The following is an 8,815-nucleotide window of genomic DNA, read 5'->3' as shown; positions in this document are numbered from 1 at the left end:
CCCTGTCCACTAGTGATGAGAATCCAGACTTGAGAAAGAAACTAGGTATGGGCGTGAAGGTGTATTTTCCAACTTCAGATTTTTAATTCTACGGACCTAGTGAGGAAAAGGAAGTAGAAACCTCTCCCTGACTTTGTCGGCTCCTGCCTTTCCCTCCCCCAATCACGCACAGCGTCCTTGAGGCTGTTCCTACTCCCAGGTTGTTTTCTCAGTGGCTGAGAGGTGAAAGACTACTTTTTCCCTGATTCTTTAGTGACCTGTCTTAGAACGTGCACAGTAGTTTTCCTACATACAAGGTTAAAAGTATTTATTAACATAGAGCCCACTTTATGTTTTGAAATAAATTTTACTGTGTATGGTGTCTTCTTGGTGTGATGACTGATGTTTTTCCTGCTGTTAGTGACATTCCTTTTCTACAACCTACTTCCACTTGCTGAGGATAAAACCATCTCTCATGTCGCGAGTCATGTCAATGATTTTATGACTTTTTTTTTAAAAACAAAGTGTATTCTGTTGTAACAATTCTACCTAATAAAACTGAAAACTGAAAAACCAAACCAAGCCAAACCAAAACCAAATTGTATTCTAGGGAACAAGAATATGAGGAAAATAAAATATGGGGAAAATAAAGATGAGGCTTAGGGAACAGGAAGCTATATGGGCAGCATATCTTTCTACTCCCTAACCCTTTATCACTAATTTTTAATTTATGAAACCTTGATTATAATGTTTAGGCAAGCAAAAGAATCCATAAATGGCTGTTATTTAAAAGACTGTTAAGACTGCAGAAAATGATTTACATTAGGGGAAAATAAGTTTCTAACTGAAAGGCCGCTAAGTATGGTTGAGCAGGGTGTGCACTGTTCAACTCCAGGGGGCACTATTCTCACTGTAGTCCAGGTGATTGTCACTCTATGGGATTTGTATTACTTACACAGTCTTCACCACAGTGTACACAACTTGTACACAATTCCAAGCATCATTATGACTTCCTAACCGGGGCAATCAATTATTCCCAGTGGAACGAAGGTGTCACTTACCAAAGTGGATGTTTAGAATCTAGGGATAGACATTACATCTGAACCTCTCTGGCTTAGAAATCATGCTCAGGCCCTTTCAGCATAGTAATAAGCAAAGTCACAAGGGGCTGAGCCCCAGAGTGACAGACACTGTCCTCAGTGGCGTGGATGACGGAACGTAGAAACTGTCAGTCCCATTTGAAGGACATGTGAAGCTGGAAAAAAAGACTGCTTGTCATTTACCCAGGATTCCAATTTAGAGTGGGGAGAAAAAAAACTGTAAAAGAACCATTTGTGGGAGAATGAGGAAAGTATATATAAAGGGGGGAAATGGCTTCTTGCATCATGTGACCGACAGCAAGTCAGGAAAATAAAGCATTAAATCTGAAAAATCTAACACTCCTTCGGTAAAAAAAAAAAAATAGAAGGAGGACGGGTAAGGTGAGAACCTTACACTCAGGTGGAGACCACAGTACTAATTTAAGGAAACTTGCTAAGTGTCTCTTGTAGACACACGCAGACATAGACCCACATACCGTGGCTGAAATCCTACCAATGGGAGATGGCTTTCAAAAACAGAATGGGGAACTTGCTTAGATTAAAATAACAACCAGTTTCCCAGTGCTAGTTAGTGGATATTAGAGAAAGCTAAACAGAGCATCCACATAAGTTCCAGTGGATTTCAGGTGAAGCCTATTATGGAAACGCCCTCCTCCACCCCTAGGTGCCACCCCATGTCACTCTTAGGGCAAAAAGAAAGCCACGAAAGGAATTATTTAAAATTTCAGGTTCCACTTCGTGTTCTCCTCTGAATAAGGAGTTTCAGACCTGCTTAGGGTGCTGCTCCCATGTTCATTGCAGCATTATTTACAATAACCAAGATATGGAAGCAATGTAAGTGTCCATCAATGGATGAATGGATAAAGAAGATGGGACACACACACACACACACACACACACACACACACACCGAAATACTACTCAGTCATAAAAAAGAATGAAATCTTGGCATTTGTGACAACATGGATAGACATTGAAGGTATTAGGCTGATTGAAATAAGTCAGAGATAGACCAATATAGTATGATTTCACTTATATGTGGAATCTAAAAAACAAATGAAAAAAATGAACAAGCAAAATAAAACAAAAACAGACTCATACAGAGATCAGATTCATGGTTACCAGAGGGGAAGAGGGTAGGGGGATGGGGGAAACGGGTGAAGGGGGTCAACTATGTGGTCATGGATGGTAACTAGCCTTGTGCTGATGGTCACTCTGTAAGGCAGAGAGAGGTTGACCGATAAGCTGCATGCCTGAAACTTAGAAAAACAAAACAAAACAAAACTGCATAGTGTGAGTTAGGAGACAGCACAGAGGAAAAGGTGGAGGGAAAAGGAAGTGAGAAGAAGTTTGGTAACAAAAATAAACTCCACTTCTAATGATGGCCCTCAGTGATTTTGGCTCAGCTTCAGGGCAAAAGGAAGGTAAATTTAGATTTTACTGGAGGTGAGAAATGAGGGTGGGAGGAGAGTGTTCATGATGCCACATTTGCTACTGGACTTGGTTTGAGTCGCATTAAGTTTCAGAGGAAAGAGGCACAAGAGTGTTTCTGGGGAGGTTGGGTGATACGGCCCGTCTGTCACTTACTATGTTTGCAACACATCTGAGTATTGGCTTCTTTGTCCCTAAAATGAGAATCAGAATGTCCATCTCTTAGGATTGTTGTAGCACTCGATGGAAAAATACCTGTCAGTCCCCTGGCCCGTGTGGGCACTCAACAGATCCTAGTTTCCTTTCTTCTGACCCCTAAAATTAGCCTTGCTGATTAGAAGTCCCCATCATGCACTGACACCACAACACTTCTGATCCAGACTAACTAAGGACAAAAATCCCTCCTCCCCTCAAGAAGGTGGAGCTGGGATGAAAATCAGGGAATATGACCCCTAACCCCGCCCTCCACAATGATTATTCCTCCCATTCACTTTTACACCCTATATAACCAACTTGCCAGAGATATTCAGCACAGCTAATCACCTGAGTCTGCCCACTCTCCCTTTGACAGCGTACTATCTATAGCTTGATAAATCCTCACTTTACTTTCTTGACCTCCATGTCTCTGAATTCTTTCTGTGATGAGACAAGAACCTAACCACTGGCTGCGAAGGCTCTGTAGCAATGGCTTTGAACTTTTGGTCTGTGTCAGAACAGCCTTTGGAATCCTTTCCCTGAACATAAGCTTGAGCCTCAAAGTCAGGGATTCTGACTTTGGGTATTTTTAATCAACAGTAAAGTTAAAAACCAAAAACTAAAAACTAAATACTACCAATAAACTGTGTGAATCCCCACTGCCTCTAGTGTAGACATTGAATTAATAGCCATGTTTAAAGGCCTTTCAAGAACCGGCCCCGACTTGCCTTTCCTAACTGATTTGTCCCTTGCCCCCTGACCACTCCAGACATCTGCCCTCTCCCTGGTCCTTGGGAGACCGGGACACTTCTGAAGCCTCCTCCTGCTCATGCATCCCCAAGTTCTAGAACCCTCTTGATTCACTGTCTCTTTGGCTCCCTCATTCTTTTTCCTCCTGGGCCCAGCTTTATGCCTTGGCTCCCTGTTTCTCTTGTACGTCTCTCCACATCCGTGGCAGACCTTACCCCTCTGAACTTCTCCATCATCAATCTGCAGCAAGCATTTATGAATAATCATACACCGTGTTGGTTGAAGCTGTCCACCATGCTTCCTGTTTTAGGGTTTGTGTCCTTTGGGGTCAGAAAAATATCTGTGTTATACAATCCTTTCAATCCTTCTTAACACCTAGCTCAGTGGTTGTGTGTGGCAGGTGCTCTAGAAATAGCTGTTGCTGGAGTGATGTGAATGAGGTAATTAGTAGTCACAGTCAGGAGGCTCCTTCCACACCAGCTGGAGCTTTGGGGGACCACCATGGCTGTCACAGCAAACACTTCCTGTCTGCCCCCACCATTCTAAGTTCTTTGCAGACATGAACTCAGTTAATGTTCATAACAACCCAAGGAGATTTATAGCATATTATTCTCATTTTGTGGATGAGGAAATTGTGGCACAGAGAAGGAAAGGGACTTGCCCAAGGACACACAGCTAAGCATTGTCAGCGCTGAAGGTCTAGCTGGGTCTGGCTGGCTCCAGAGTTCATGCTCTTAACTACTACTTTTAACTTCCCCTTTATAATAAGAGCCGGAGATTAATGAGCGCAGACTTTGAGTGCCAGGAACTTTGCTACGTACCACACAAGATTTTCACCTAATTTGTTAACAGTTAACGCGAGACTTCTGCATCCACACTTGACAATGAAGAATATGAGGTTAATCAAAATAACCTAAGAGCCCCAAGCCCACGACTTAAGGACATTCAAACCCAGGTCAGCCTGGCTTCTAAATCCAAGTGCTTAAGTGCCCTGCTCTGTCGTACATATAGCTGGTTCTAGCCACCTTTTGGCTGGCTCTCTTGTTGCCATGGGAACACCCCCGCTTGCTACACCCACCGCGCATGCTTATCAGCTTCCACAGCACTTCCGGCTAGGCCACGGCCAACTCCCAGGCCCTTCTTTATCTAAAAGGAAACCTCTATGGTCAGATATAGCTATGCAAATAGCTCTGCCCTGCCGTGCTCATATTGGTTTTGAGGCTTCTGAATATATATATATATATACACACTTGTGCCTTTGTGTGTGTATTTAAACTTTTTTAACCTAACTCTACTGATATCACTGGGTGCATGCAAAGGAAAAAAAAAAAACAAAAAAACAAAGCTATGTGGTCAAAAGTCGTGTTTTGTTAATAATAAGAAAACAAAACCTAATGAAAAGGAGGGCCATTTTACCGAAGAAGAAGTATGGGTGGCTGATTAAGCACATGAAAAGATGCTCAATATCGTAAGTCATCAGGGAAACGCAAATTAAAACTGCGATGAGATGCGAGTGCTTGCCTAGTAGAATGGCCAAAATTAGAAAGACTGACCACCCCAAGTGTCAAAAAATTGCGAAGGAAGTGAAACTCTCCTACGCTGCTGATGGGAAAGCAAAATAGTTACAACCACTCTGGAGAACAATTTGACAGTTTCTAAAGAAAGTTTAATGTGTACCAGCCAGCCCACTCATGGACAGATACTCAAGAGAAATGAAAACATATGTCTATACAAAACGCATACTTGAATGTTCCTGTAACAGCCATAAAATGGAAACAACCCAAACATACAATAAAAGGTTAATAGAGAGACAAATTGTGTATATTCATACAAAGGATTATTATAAAAATAAATGGACTACTGATACATGCAACACAGATGAATCTCAAAATAAGTATGCTGAGTGGAAAAAGCCAGACAAACAAGAATACATACTGTATTAATATGAAATTCTAGAAAATGTAAACGAATCTATAGTGACAGAAAACAGATCAGGGGTTGCCTGGGGCTGGAGAGGAGGCGGGAGTCGGGGGAGCGGGTGGGAATTTCAAAGGTCTGGACATTTTTGAGAGTGATGGATGTGTCCATTTATCTTGATAGTGGTGATGGTTTTGCAGGCATATACTTACGTCAAAGCTCATCAAGTTGTATGCTTTAAATATATGCGGCCTTTTGTATGTCAGTCGTATCTCAATGAAGCCATGCTTTGCACATAGGAGGCTTTGTATCTGGGGTCCGGCGGACACCAGTGCCCCGTAGCATGGGTAGCTGCTCATGACTTTCTTGGCTGGGACTCCCTGCTCTCAGCACTCCCGAGGGGCTAGTCCAGAAGTCACCAGGATTTAAAGCATTGTCCCTTGTCTCCTTCCCTAGTGGGCCGAGGAGCACCTGAGAGTAAAATGTGGATACCCAGAGTGCTTTGGGAATGTTCAGGCTAACCCAGAGTTCTTGCTCTTTGAATATTAAACAGGCAGCTTCCTAATATCAAATCTTTAGCCTGACAACCTTCTTCAAGTTGCAAGACCAGGCCCCTGTCTTCCTAAGGAGTGTGGCGGAGCTGTGTGAGATTCTCTTTGCTGAGTGAGGAGTCTGCATTACTGGAGGCAATGATAGCCTCCTGGTCTTCGGCTATCATTGCCCAAGGCAGGAGAAGGAAATGGGGAAGCTCTTCTCTCTCTCTCTCTCTTTTTTTTTTTTTTTGGTGGATCTCACAGGTATGTTTACTCATACATGAGGGCAGTGGCACGTCTACAAGTCAACAAGATGTCCCACGTTCCCATCCAACACAGCCAGACCGACGTTCTATCCACGTAAAGCTAGCTAATGGTGAACATGAGCAGGCGCAGGACTGGAAGCTTTCAAGGGTTTACTTCTTTTATCAGCACTCCTGATTTTTTAAACAATGGAGCCCATCAACCCCATCCCCACCCTACTCTCCTGGTAACATTCTTAATAAGGTTTCAAAGCATCTCCACGCAGGACCAGCAGCTCAGGTGGCCCCAACCCACAACCAACAGGAAGCTCTTCTCTTAAGCACTCCATCCTCCTTCCTCCCCCATCTCTCACATTGATCTCCTGCCTTGTGACTTGCTTCTTTATCTTTAAACTGGAATATAGAAGAAAGTTCCTGTTATTTGGGAGTTTTGATCAGTTGGGTTTCGTTCAGCCAAATGCTTCCTGTAATTCTGATAATCAAATTTCCCTCTGAATGGCAGCTCAGAGGAGATAGATTGTCCAATGTGCGTGAATCAGTGAAGCTGAACAAGCTTCCCAAGAAAGGCCACGATGACAGAAAAGTAGTGCGTTTGCTGGCGAGCTCGCATGAAGATTAAAGCGTTGTCGGCTTCACGTTCAGACAAGGAGGACTGTCATTCTTCCTCACAGGGCACGTCTGATGCGAGATCAACCCACTGAAGTCAAACAATTTTAAATGATCCTGAATTCTTCCACCCGCACTACAGAAGGGGGTTCTGTCTCACGGTCAGGAGGGAGATCAAATGCCACACCTACTTCATCAGTTCCTAACTGACCCCTCTGAGCCTTGAATCTGCATCGGAATATGGAGAGACTGGCACCTGTGTTGCAGCACTGAGGTAAGGATTAAATAAAATCACTGAAGTGAAATAACTGACGCTGGCATGGAGGTCAATATACAGTAGTTTAACAAGGTGGTAAAATGAGATTCTTTCTGTCTCTATTCAGCTAATGCCCTTAAAAGGTCCAGAACAAATAGTAGATGACAGGTACTCTCATATCAAAATTTGCAAAAGGAGAACAAAAGCCAGATGTGCGAACCTTGGCTCTTCTTCTGTCTGGGGGAATCTAAGAAAGAAGAACTTGGAGAGATCAGTTGGAAATTAGGGAGGTTGTTTCATTGGGGAAAACACTTGTAATGCAGTGGAATTTTCCTTTCCACTCCGTGGGGCTGGGGGGAGGGTACTTCCCTTCACCCCAAGCAGACCATCAAGGGCGTCAAGAAGACTCTGACCTTGACCTGTATCCAATGGACCTGGAAGATGATCACTTGATTGGTGAGTGTAATAAATACAAAAAGAACAGCCTGGTTAGTGGAAAAGATGATGCATCTAGATAGGAAAATACTAAACCTAAAGTCCTGGGTAGGAGTCACTGCCCAGTAGCAGTTGGGGATGTACAGGAGTGGAGTGAAGAAGAAGGGTCAAAGTGGAGTTTGAGGTTTTGGAGTCACGAGCTTGTCTGTGGGTATTTGAAGCTGTGGTAATGAATGAGGATGCCCAGGGAGAACAAGAGCCCACGTATTCATCCACTTATGTGTTCACTATTTACTGTGCGCCCATGATGTGGGAACTGAAGAAACGTGAGCTCAACCTGGGTAAGTGTATACATTAAAGACAAACAAGAGTGTAAACTCTTCTTTTAAGACACTTGATTGCACAGGGAAGTAGATACATAACTGATAGAGATGGGATAGAAAACCAACAGAACACTTTTCAATGGTGAGAGAGACTTTATGGAGCTGGAAATTTAGTTGAATTTCACCTACACTTGAAAAAGAAAGTTTCCTTGTCAATGAGAGAAATATAACAAAAATTTCAGTTGATTGTTTACATAGCTATTAATGTTAAAATTTGCAGAGATTTTGATAATCTTTATTAATGATTATAATGGACAGTTCATTCACTTTTACTATCTGATTCTTCTGCTCTGTAAATAATGGACTTAGAAGATTTCTGCTTCAAAAGAAATGTTGAGGAAAGTCTAGAAGACTGGCTTATGGCTCTGTACCGAATGAATAACTAAAGAATTTGAGATTTTCCTTTTTCCACGGAGGCAATGGGGAGCCATTTGTTCAAGGGATGGAGGTAGCTTGGAGGAAGGTGACTCATGGACTAGGAAATCAGTTAGTGGACTCTGCTGGCTCACCTGCATGTATCAGAGGGTAGGTAGTAAAAATAATGATAAACACAATCATGTCAAAGCAAGAATCCACAGATGGCAGTGTCTGAATAAGATGGTGAGAGTTAAGAGGTACTCAGAGAGGACTGTAGTAATTACATCCTCTGAGAAGAACAGTTCCTTAATCGAGAAAAGAAAATCGTAGCATGAGGGCGTGTTCGGGACATGAGTTTGTTGTAAGGAGAGAGAGTGGAGATTGAGGATCTGCAGTCCTAGGAGACAGATGTGCTCACCAGAGGAGAACACGTAGAATTAAGAAATTAACACAACTCTATGTTGACAAGCAGGAAGACCCGTGGATGGAGATCGGGAGCCGGAAGAGGGGCCAGCAAAGGGGTTGGCAAGACACGGTCTACAGAAGCCTAGAAACAAGTGTGATTCCGCAAGAAAAGGGAAGTGGGCAGCGGTGTCACAGGCACTGCGGG

This window comes from Vicugna pacos, chromosome 15, assembly GCF_048564905.1.
Source record: "Vicugna pacos chromosome 15, VicPac4, whole genome shotgun sequence".
Lineage (NCBI taxonomy): Eukaryota > Metazoa > Chordata > Mammalia > Artiodactyla > Camelidae > Vicugna > Vicugna pacos.
Note: the sequence above shows the minus strand (reverse complement) of the source record.